This window comes from Callospermophilus lateralis, chromosome 10 (assembly GCF_048772815.1).
Source record: "Callospermophilus lateralis isolate mCalLat2 chromosome 10, mCalLat2.hap1, whole genome shotgun sequence".
In the NCBI taxonomy this organism is placed as follows: Eukaryota; Metazoa; Chordata; class Mammalia; order Rodentia; family Sciuridae; genus Callospermophilus; species Callospermophilus lateralis.
The window spans coordinates 3,302,654-3,313,081 of record NC_135314.1 but is presented as its reverse complement, the minus strand read 5'-3'; the positions used below and the strand labels follow the sequence as shown (position 1 = coordinate 3,313,081).

The 10,428-nt window shown below is 49.0% G+C and overlaps 1 pseudogene; it reads right to left on the bottom strand.

The window, feature by feature from the left end:
- Positions 1 to 3,128: 3,128 nt before the first annotated feature.
- Positions 3,129 to 5,551, bottom strand: LOC143408728 (trefoil factor 3 pseudogene; annotated as a pseudogene).
- Positions 5,552 to 10,428: the final 4,877 nt, after the last annotated feature.

Sequence of the window (10,428 nt, the reverse complement as noted above, 5' to 3'; positions counted from 1 at the left end):
CAATCTAATGACTCAGGGGGCAAGCATTTGGCAAAGGCCTATGACAAGGAGAGAGGTCAGGAAAAGGGGTGCCTGCTGGAGAAGGGGTTACTTAGCTGCCATCCTTCAGTTCCAGTGGCAGAGGGAAGCTTTGGGCCCTGACGGAGACGGAGGTAAAGGGGCATTAGTAACTCAAGTCCCCTTGGTGGTGAGGAATCCGCCTCCTCCCATGTAGCAGAGTGGGAGAGAAGCAGGTGGAAAGTAGAGTCAGCGTAGACGTTGGGGGGGCCCCTTGCCACAGTGAGGGCTCTGATGAGGCCCCAGGTCAGCCTGCTGAGTGGATGTGTTGCTGGGCAGGGGAGCGGCTTCCACAGCCGAGGGAGAGAGACTGTAGCTCACCCTGCCTGACTCCCCTGGAGGAAGGAGAGGCCATCTGTGGACCATGTGCATGGGCCTGGAGCAGGGGCCTCCTGTGTGTGGGAGGGGTGTGGAAGGAGCTGCCCCAGGGTCTCAGGGATGAGTGGGAGAGCGGAGGAGAGGGGGAAGCGTCCTGAGGAGCGGGAGGAGGGTAGGAGGGTTTAAAGGTGAGCAGGTGTGGACAGTGAGACTGGATCTCCCACCAGGGAAACCTGCGGAGATCAAAGGAGACGGGGTAAGGGGTGCAAGCCCTGTAGGTGAGGGGGTCCTCAGGTGACGGGGAGCCAGGATGGTGAGTGGGGCCCCAAGGTGGTTTCTTCATGAGCAGAGGCTGCGGCCAACATCTGTAGGCCAAGGGCCCATCCCTGGTCAGCAGGGTCAAGACCCTTGGATGGATGTGCCTCAGGGGCAAAAGTCGCCATCTTAAGAAAGAGTCGCTTTCCTGCCCAAGGGCCTTTCTGAGAAAGGTTCCCAGCTCACACCAAACCACCGCCCACCTCCTGCATTAAAACCCGCCTGGCTCTCACCCCTGAGCCTGCCCCATGAAATTCATGGAACCAAGCCTCTATTGCCTCTCTCCACCTATGGAGAGGTGGCCTTTGTTGGTCAGCTGTGACAAGTAAACTCTCCTGTGTATCACTGCCTGGTCTCTGTCATTCATTTCTCACTCACCCATCTCCCGGTTCCTGATTTTTCTTTCATCTCTGATCCTAAAGGCTATGATTCTGCTCAACAACAAGAACAGGGGGCTGTTAAAGTCGCGACTCAAAGGCTACATTCCACAAGTTCTCGGTTGCATGTCACTCACTTGTCAATTTGGGAGATAGTCATTTCTGAAATCTTCTGGTGCCATCCCCAAAGTCTGGATTGCTGCTTTCCTATAGGGATATGGGCTCAGGGACAGATAACTCTACCTAGGGTGGGGAAGAAAGGTGACCCTGTTTCCCCTGAGATTAGGGAAGGGAGAGATTAGGGAGGAGCAGGGAGAGAGGAGGAGAAAGACACAGGTCCATTTTAAAAACCAGTAGCAGTGGCTGAGCAGCAAGGGCCAAGTCCAAGCCTAAAGTGGACCCTGTTCAGTAGCAAACTCAATGCACACACAGAGTAGTGAGGGAAACTTCTAGAACCTGTGTGAGCCCTGGTGCTAGCTCAGCTGGGGACAAGCTCAGCTGGAGGGGTGGAGCAGCTCTGTGGGGAGGAGAAGAGCTCTGCCCAGCTGCGGGCTCTGGGGTGGCACTGGGTCCCTGTCAGGGGAACAGAGGGACGCACAAGAGACCAGGTGGAGCACAGCAGAGGGCACCTAAGCCCAGGTCAGGGAGGGCAGTCCTGGCACCGCAGGGGCAGGGCACGGGGGGCGTGGACTCAGGTGGTCAGTTTCCCATGACAGATGTCTTGCTGGAGGGCGGGGGGCACATGCAGGTCAGTGAGGGAAGTCAACAGGGCTCAGGCTCCTGACCCAGCCCAGGGGTCTCAGCAGCTGCGAGGCCTGAGGCTGGGCCCAGGTTCAGGGAAACTTCACATCCCTGCAACTGTAATGGGGCTCAGCCTAGGGCTGGGCAGTCTGTGAGGAGGGGGACAGGGCCCAGGCACAACATGGCCAGGGAGCACGGCTGCACCCTCCTTAGTTCAAGGCAGGTCTTGGGTGCACGCCCAGGGGCTGGGGTCATTGAGGTCAGACAGGTGGCACCACAGGCCATGATGAAGGGACAGGAAGGTTTTGGATTCCAAGACCAGGACTTCCTGACATCGTCCTCTCAGTCCCCGCCGTAGGACAAGTTCCTGAAGACAGATCCCCCCCATAGGCCAAAGGCAGTTCTGTGGCCCTTCTAGGGAGTGGGAGGTCAAGGTCAGGGTCCAGCACAGGGTCAGAATGAAGGCTGCTGCCCAGGGCCCCAGGGTCTCCTTCCCAGGGGGAGGACACCAAGCAACCCCACCCTGTGGGCAGAGGTGACTTCTGGCCTTTGCACCATGACAGGGCAGATGCCCCTCAGGACAGTCCCCAGGGGGCGAGTGTGGTGAACCCTGGGCACACTTGGGGCCTTCTCAGTGTGAGGGCAGAGCCAGGCTGCCCCAGGGAGGGCGGGCAACAGCCTCCCCTCCAGAGGTCGGGGCACTGAATGGGACAGGAGGTCAGTGACACTCCTTGACTGGTGCCGACAGCAGACCCGTGTTCATGAAAGAGAAAAGGACAGAAGGCCATCTGAAGGGTCTCGGGGTTACACTTGGCCTGCCCACAAGTACAAGAGGCTCCCATTTGTGAGGGGTCTCTGGACTTCTCTCTTCCCCTAGAAAGGCAGCACAGCTTTTTAAACACTTGCATGTGACTTGGTTTTCAGAACTTAGGAGGGAGGAGCCACGTGAATTTCCCTTGGCCTCCTTATGTGGGCAGCTACTGAAGAAACAGCCACGGCGTCGCAGTTCCTTGTTCTATCTGCCTGCCAGGGCCTGGGGCAGACCAGTCCTGGGAGACCCCTGACTATTCCCAGCCCACCCCACCCATGGGTGCCAGGAGACAGCCAGGCAAGGGGGCAGGGAGGAACACAGGGCAGAGGCTTGGCATGAAGGACATTCCTCATGCTGACCATGAGAGCTTTATTCGTTAGACAGCAGACCCTGGACAGGAGTGTTCAGCTGATGCGATTGCCCAGAGCAGAGGGAGCCGTGACGAGCAGCCCCCTCCGCCAGCCACCGTCCACAGGCAGGTGCCATCCCAGGGCACAGAGAGCAGAGCTTCAGAACGTGCATTCTGGGGACAAAGCACAGGCGTTAGGGTGAATGGTGCCATCTCCACCCACCCTGCCCATCCTGGATGCCAAGGCAGGGTGGTCTCCGAGGCAGCGCCTCTCTGAAGCCTCCCCCGGGTCTCCAGGGAAACACAGAGTGTCCCCACAGCCTGTGAGGACAGCTGCCTATCCCATGGAGGGTCACTAAGGGAAATAACTGGACCCAGACCATCAGGGCAGGGGAGAAGTGAGGTGCGCCTTGGCAGACCCCTGGCCAGCACTCAAAGAAGACGCGGAGTCCCCAGAGGGCAGGCAGAGGAAGGTGGACAGCCAGCAGGGCAAGGCCAGCTCCCTGGCGGGTCTCAAGCCTTCTCCGGCCCTCCACCCTATCATTGCTCAGGACGGGAGGCAAAGGCCATCCTTGGTCAGAGGCTGCAGCAGCTGGAGCTCAGCCTCCTCCCTCCTCCCCAGGACAAAGCCAAGTCTGGCCCCTTGGCTCTGACTCCAGGAAGGTGCTCCTGGAAGGCAGGTCCTTCTGAGAAGGTGAGCTGGCCCCTGGGAGGCCAGAGGGCTCTGAGCAGACAGGCACTCCCAAGACCTGGTGGGGTGCGGCCCAGATGGAGTCAGGATTGCAAACCATCTGTGCTCACGTCATCTGTGGTTGGCTCAGGCACAGGGCCCCTCCCAGAGCAAGAGGGGGCTGTGCTGCACCCCCACTGACCCCTGCTCCACTGAGGCAGGAGGGAGGAGAGGCACCTCCCAGTGGGCAGTTAGCAGCAGGATGGGGTGCAGGGAGGCACCAGGGCACCACACCAGCATGGCCACCAGCTGCTGTGAGCAAGTCACAGATGACAGGGACCCTGGGTGCTTGGTTTGCAGAAAATAGCCTCAAAAGTCAGCTCAGCACACCACACCTGCATATCTCCCCATTCTCTGCGGGTCAGTTTAATCTGGTTCCTTCTACAGGATTCCTTAACCTAGAACATCTTTTAACAGCGTCCCTCTTATGTAAAATATAGAAAGGGGACAAATGGGACCAGCCAGTGGCTACCAGCTGCCCTCAGCAGAGGGCCCCTGATAAGAGGCTCTAACAAAGACAGTCACAGTGACAGTGCTGGTTGTCCTGCCTAAGCCCAGGCACGTGGGCCTTCCTGGGGGTCTTCATGCCTCCACTCGGGCCCAGGAAGGATGGGGGCCTTGAGACACCAGGCACCTCTGGTCACCATGCTGGCCCTTACCTTCCTCTTGCAGAGGCTTGAAGCACCAGGGCACCCCTCGTATGCTGGAGTCAAAGCAGCAGCCACGGTTGGTGCAGGCCTCCCGGTCAATGTTAGGGTAGCCGCAGTTCTCCCTCTCCTTCGCCGGGAAGGCACACTGGCTTTCCACTGCCCAAACAACACAAGGTCAGTACCCGAGCCCCCAGGGCTTGGGGCCAGGTGTTTGCCTCAGTTTGAAGTTCACATCCTCCCTTAGCCCACTCCTGAGCTCAGAGATGGCGCTTCCCAGACCCTGGGAGCATGGGCTTTCCCCAGGAATGAAGGACCTGGGCTGTTGAAGGCCACACCCAGGGACCCAGTGTTGCCCTGGTGGCTCTAATTGGCATGCTCCCTTCACCTTGTCAGGAAGTCTGGGTACCTCCAGCAGGCCCAGGGGAATCCAGGTCCCCAGAGCCGAGACCAGGCTCCCCACCTTGTTTGAGCAGCAACACCTGCCCCTTGTCTAGAAATGGCCATGGGCAGGACATGCCGTGTCCTCGGGAAGTCAACCAGGTGCTGGTGCTATAGCTGCCCCTGGGCACCCGCCACCCCACAGCCTCTGCTTGTCATGACATGGCTGCACCTTGGGCCCCGACACTCTGGGTCCAGAATCCTGCAGGGCTGCCTCCATGTGCCTAAAGGTCCACCTGGTGCCATGGCAACTAGACTCTTCCTTGAGGAAATGGACCACGTGGGAAAGCCCCGGGCCAGCCCGCAGCCTCTACTCCAGTGCTTCTATGGTTGGTAAGAAACCTCTGGTGAAGAAGGCACCAGGGCAGGAGTTGGGTGCCAGCTGCCCCCCAGGGCCAGCCTGGGTGCAATCGAGTTTTCAACCTGACCCACAGGGAGGCTGCCTTAGAGATGCTGACTCTTTGAGCTTCAGTTTCCTGAATGTGACACAGGGACAATAAGACCCTCTATGTGGGGCTGCTGCAAGAACGGGTTTGAATCTGACAAATGGTGATCACTAAGTTGACGTGGAGTAGAAGCATGAGGGTTTCTCAACTCTGAAGCCCACAGAAGGGCACCCCACCTGCCAGTCTCTCCCTCTCTTGTGTCCCCACCCTGCCATCGGGGACCAGAGTGGTACTCACACAGACCTATGTACTCCTCAGCCCAGCCAGAGGACCCCAGGGCCAGGACCAGCAACAGCAGCCAAAGCGCTCTGGCCTCCATGACAGCGGGCGTCTTCAGGACCACACACAGCATGTGTCATTGCACAAGAACAGCCATTTATACCCCTGTGTGTGCACAGTTTTCTGGGTTGTTTGCTTGGGGAGGGCTCTCCAGGGCCCAGCTCCACCCCCCTTTCTTTCCCCTGCCCACAACTGCAAAGCACCAGAGGCTCGCTGCCCTGAAGGGAGGGCCACTCGGGTGGACTCTGCTCTGGGGCTGATGCTCCTCCATCCAGGAGGCAGGAGCCAGGTTGGGGCATCTCAGCTGCAGGAAGGGAGGAGGGCTCAGTGTGGGGCGGGAGGGCTCCCTCTACCAGCACTGGGTCCCTGACACTAAGGCTGCCAGCCTTAGCCACCAGTCCAGGAGCCATGCAGAAGGGCCCTGCCCACCCACAGGCCCCTGAATGCAGAACTTGAAAGCAGGCAGCACCTGAGTCAGGTTCTTACATCCCTCCCAGGAGTCTTGAAAGGTGGGTTTTTTTTGTTTATTTTTTTTTTCTATCAAACCATTTTTACTCTACTACATATTAATAAATGTAGGAATACACTTATTCAGTGCATTTTAATAAAATTATACATATGTTTTGTTTTTAAAATTAAATAATTAATAACACCCCTCTGTATAGAGACATTCAGTGCTAACATCTACAGGTCTCTGCATACAAGCTCTTTTTCAGGGGTGGGTTGATTGGGGCTCTGAACTACTGAGCCACACCATCAGCCCTGTTTTTGGTAGTTTTAAAATTAGAGACAGGGTCTCACTGAGTGACTTAGTGCCTCACTTTTGCTGAGGCTGACTTTAAACTCAAGATCCTCCTGCGTGAACTCAAGATCCTGAGCTGCTGATATTATAAGCATGTGCCACTGAGCCCAGCCCAATGACATTCTTTTTATATAGTTATTGCTAATTTTCTTTTTCTTCTTTTTTTAAATTTTTAATTCTAATTTCTTATATATGATAGTGGAATGCATTACAATTCATATTACACATATAGAGCACAATTTTTCATATCTCTGCTTGTACACAAAGTCTATTCACACCATTGACGTCTTCATCAATGTACTTAGGATAAGGAAGTCCATCTCATTCCACAATCTTTTTTACACCTCTGGCCCCTTTCCTTCCTCTCCCTCCCTTTGCCCTATCTAGAGTTTGATTATTCCTCCCATGCTCCCCCTCCCTACCCCACTATGAATCAACCTCCTTATATCAGAGAAAACATTTGCCCTTTGGATTTGGGGGATTGGCTAACTTCACTTAAACTTGGTTCCACAGTTTAGCTATAGTGAATTGTGCTGCTATACACATTGAAGTGGCTGTGTCCCTGTAGTATGCTGTTTTTAAGTGCTTTGGGTATAGATCAAGGAGTGCGATAAGTAGGTCAAATGGTTGTTCCATTCCAAGTTTTCCAAGGATTCTCCATACTGCTTTCCATATTATCTGTACCAATTTGCAGGCCCACCAGCAGTGTGTGAATGAGCCTTTCCCCCACATTCTTGCCAACACTTATTGTTGTTTGAATTGTTAATAGCTGCCATTCTGACTAGATTAAGATGAAATCTTAAAAGAGTCGTTTTGATTCGCGTTTCTCCAATAGCTAGATATGTTGAACATTTTTTCATGTTTGATTGATTGTATATCACCTAAGTGTCTGTTCCGTTCCTTGGCCCATTTATTGATTAGGTTATTTGTTATTTTGGTATTTAGCTTTTTGAGTTCTTTATATACCCTAGAGATTAGTGCTCTATCTGATGTGCAAGTGGTAAAAATTTGCTCCCAAGCTGTAGGCTCTCTCTTCACCTCACTGATTGTTTTTTTTTGCTGAGAAGCAGCTTTTTAGTTTGAATCCATACCATTTATTAATTCTTGATTTTAATTCTTGTGCTATAAGAGTCTTATTAAGGAATTAGGGGCCTAAATCTGATATAATGGAGATGTGGGCCTACTTTTTCTTCTATTAGACGCAGGGTCTCTGGTTTAATTCCAGGTGGTTGATTCACTTTGAGTTGTGTATTGTGCCTGGTGGGAATAGGGGTTCAATTTTTTTTTTTTTTGCATATGGATTTCCAGTTTTGCCAGCACCATTTGTTGAAGGGGTTATCTTTTCTCCAATGTACATTTTTGGTTCCTTTGTCTAATATAAGATAACTGTATTTATGTGGGTTATTCTCTGTGTCCTCTATTCTGAACCATTGATCCATCAGTCTATTTTGGTGCAAATACCATGCTGGTTTTGTTACTATTGCTCTCTTGTATAGTTTAAGTTCTGGTATAGTGATGTCACTGGCTTCACTCTTCTTGCTAAGGATTGCTTTAGCTATTCTGGGTCTTTATTTTTCCAGATAAATTTCTTGACTGCTTTTTCTATTTCTATGAGAATGTCATTGGGATTTTGATTGGAATTTCATTAAATCTATATAATGCTTTGGTAGAATGGTCATTTTGACAATATTAATTCTGCCTATCCAAGAACAAGGAGAACTTTCCATCTTCTAAGGTCTTCTTGAATTTCTTTCTTTAGCTTTCTGCAGTTTTTGCTGTGGAGGCCTTTTACATCTTTTGTTACCTTGATTCCCAAGTATTGTATTTTATTTCATTTCATTTTTTGAGGCTACTGTAAATGGGGTAGTTTTCTTCATTTCCTTTTCAGAGGATTTGTCATTGATGTACAGAAATGCCTTTTATTTATGGGTGTTCAATTTGTGTCCTGCTACTTTGCTGAATTCATGTACTAGTTCTAGAAGTTTTCTGGTGGAATTTTTTGGGTCATCTAGGTATAGAATCATATCATCAGCAAATAGTACTAATTTGAGTTCTTTTTTCCTATCCGTATCTATTTAATTTCTTTTACCTATCTAATTGCTCTGGCCAGTGTTTCAAGAATTATATTAAATAGAAGTGATGAAAGAGGGCATCCCTGTCTTGTTCCAGTTTTTAGAAGGAATGCTTTCATTTTTTCTGCATTTAGAATGATTATTGTCCTGGGACTTAGCATAGATATCTTTTTAAATGTTGAGATATGTTCCTGTTATCCCTAGATTTTCTAGTGTTTGAACATGAAGGGTGTTGTATATTGTCAAATGCTTTTTATGCATCTATTGAGATGATCATATGGTTCTTATCTTTAAGTCTATTGATATGATGAATTACATTTACTGATTTCCATTTGTTGATCCAACCTTGCATCCCTGGTATGAACCCCACTTGATCGTAGTGCACTATCTTTTTGATATGTTTTTGTATTTGATTTGCCAGAATTTTATTGAGAATTTTTGCATCTATGTTCACTAGAGATATTGTTTTGAAGTTTTCTTGATGCTGTGTCTTTGGCTGGTTTTGGAATCAGGTTTTGGAATCAGATTACGGAATCAGCCTTATAGAATGAGTTTGGAAGTGCTCCCTCATTTTCTATTTCAGAAATAAATTGAACAGTATTGATTAGTTCTTCTTCAAAGGTCTTGTAGAACTCAGCTGTGTATCCAACTGGTCTTGGGATTTTCTTGGTTGGTTGAATATTTCCCTTAAGTAGTATGAAATGTCCTTTTGATTAACTTTGGCTTGAAATCTACTTTATTTGATATGAGAATGAAACCCCTGCTTGCTTCCACAGTCCATGTGAGTGGTTTAATTTTTCCAAACCTTTCACCTTCACTCTGTGGATGTTATTTATTATGAGTCTCTTGAAAGCAGCATTTTGTTAGGTCTTTTTTAATCCAATCTGCCAGTCTATGTCATGTGATTGGTGAGTTTAGGCCGTTAACATTCAGGGTTGTTATTGAGACATGATGTGTATTCCCAGGAATTTTTGGTATTTCACGTGACTTGGTTTCTGTTTGATTGGTTTTTCCCTTAGTGTAATACCTCCCTCTGCTGATTTTCATTCTTGTTTTTCATTTTGTCTTCATGGAATATTTTGCCAAGGATGTTCTGTAATGCCAGGTTTCTAGCTGTAAATTCTTTTAATTTTTTTATCATGGAAGATTTTTTTTAAAAAGCCTTAATTTTTTTTTAAAGAGAGAGAGAGAGAATTATTTAATATTTATTTTTTAGTTTTCAGTGGACACAACATCTTTGTTTGTATGTGGTGCTGAGAATCGAACCCAGGCCGCACGCATGCCAGGTGAGCGCGCTACCACTTGAGCCACATCCCCAGCCCCGAAGATTTTCATTTCATCATGAAATCTAAAGCTTAACTTTTCTGGATATAAGATTCTTGATTGGCATCCATTTTTGTCAGAGCTTGACATATGTTGTTGCAGGATCTTCTAGCTTTCAGGGCCTGATTTGAAAAATCTGCACATAACCTTATTGGTTTCCCCCATATGTAATCTGACTCCTTTCTCTCTCCTTATTCTGTATGCTGGGCATTTTCATTATAATGTGCCTTGGTGTGGATCTGTTGTGATTTTGTGCATCTAGCATCCTGTCAGGGTCTTGAATTTGAATTTCCAATACATTCTTTGTATCTGGAATTTTTTCTGATAATATTTCATTGAATACATTGCACATTCCTTTGGTTTGGAATCCTATGCCTTCCTGTATCCCAATAACACTTAAATTTGTTTTTTTTTTTTTCTTTCTTTCTTTTTTTTTTTTTTTGCTATCCCATATTTCTTAAATGTTCTCCTCATGGTCTCTTACCATGTTCACTGTGTGGTCTACATTCTTTTTAAGATTATTATATATTTTGTCTTCATTGTCTGAGGTCCTGTCTTCCAAGTGGTCTAATCCATTGATGATGCTTTCAAATGAACTTTTAATTTGGTTTATTGTTTCTGGCATTTCAAGGATTTCTGGGGTTTTTTTTAGAACCTCTGTTTCCCTATTGAAGTAATCTTTGCTTCCTGTATTTGTTCATGTAGCTCTTGTCAAAATGG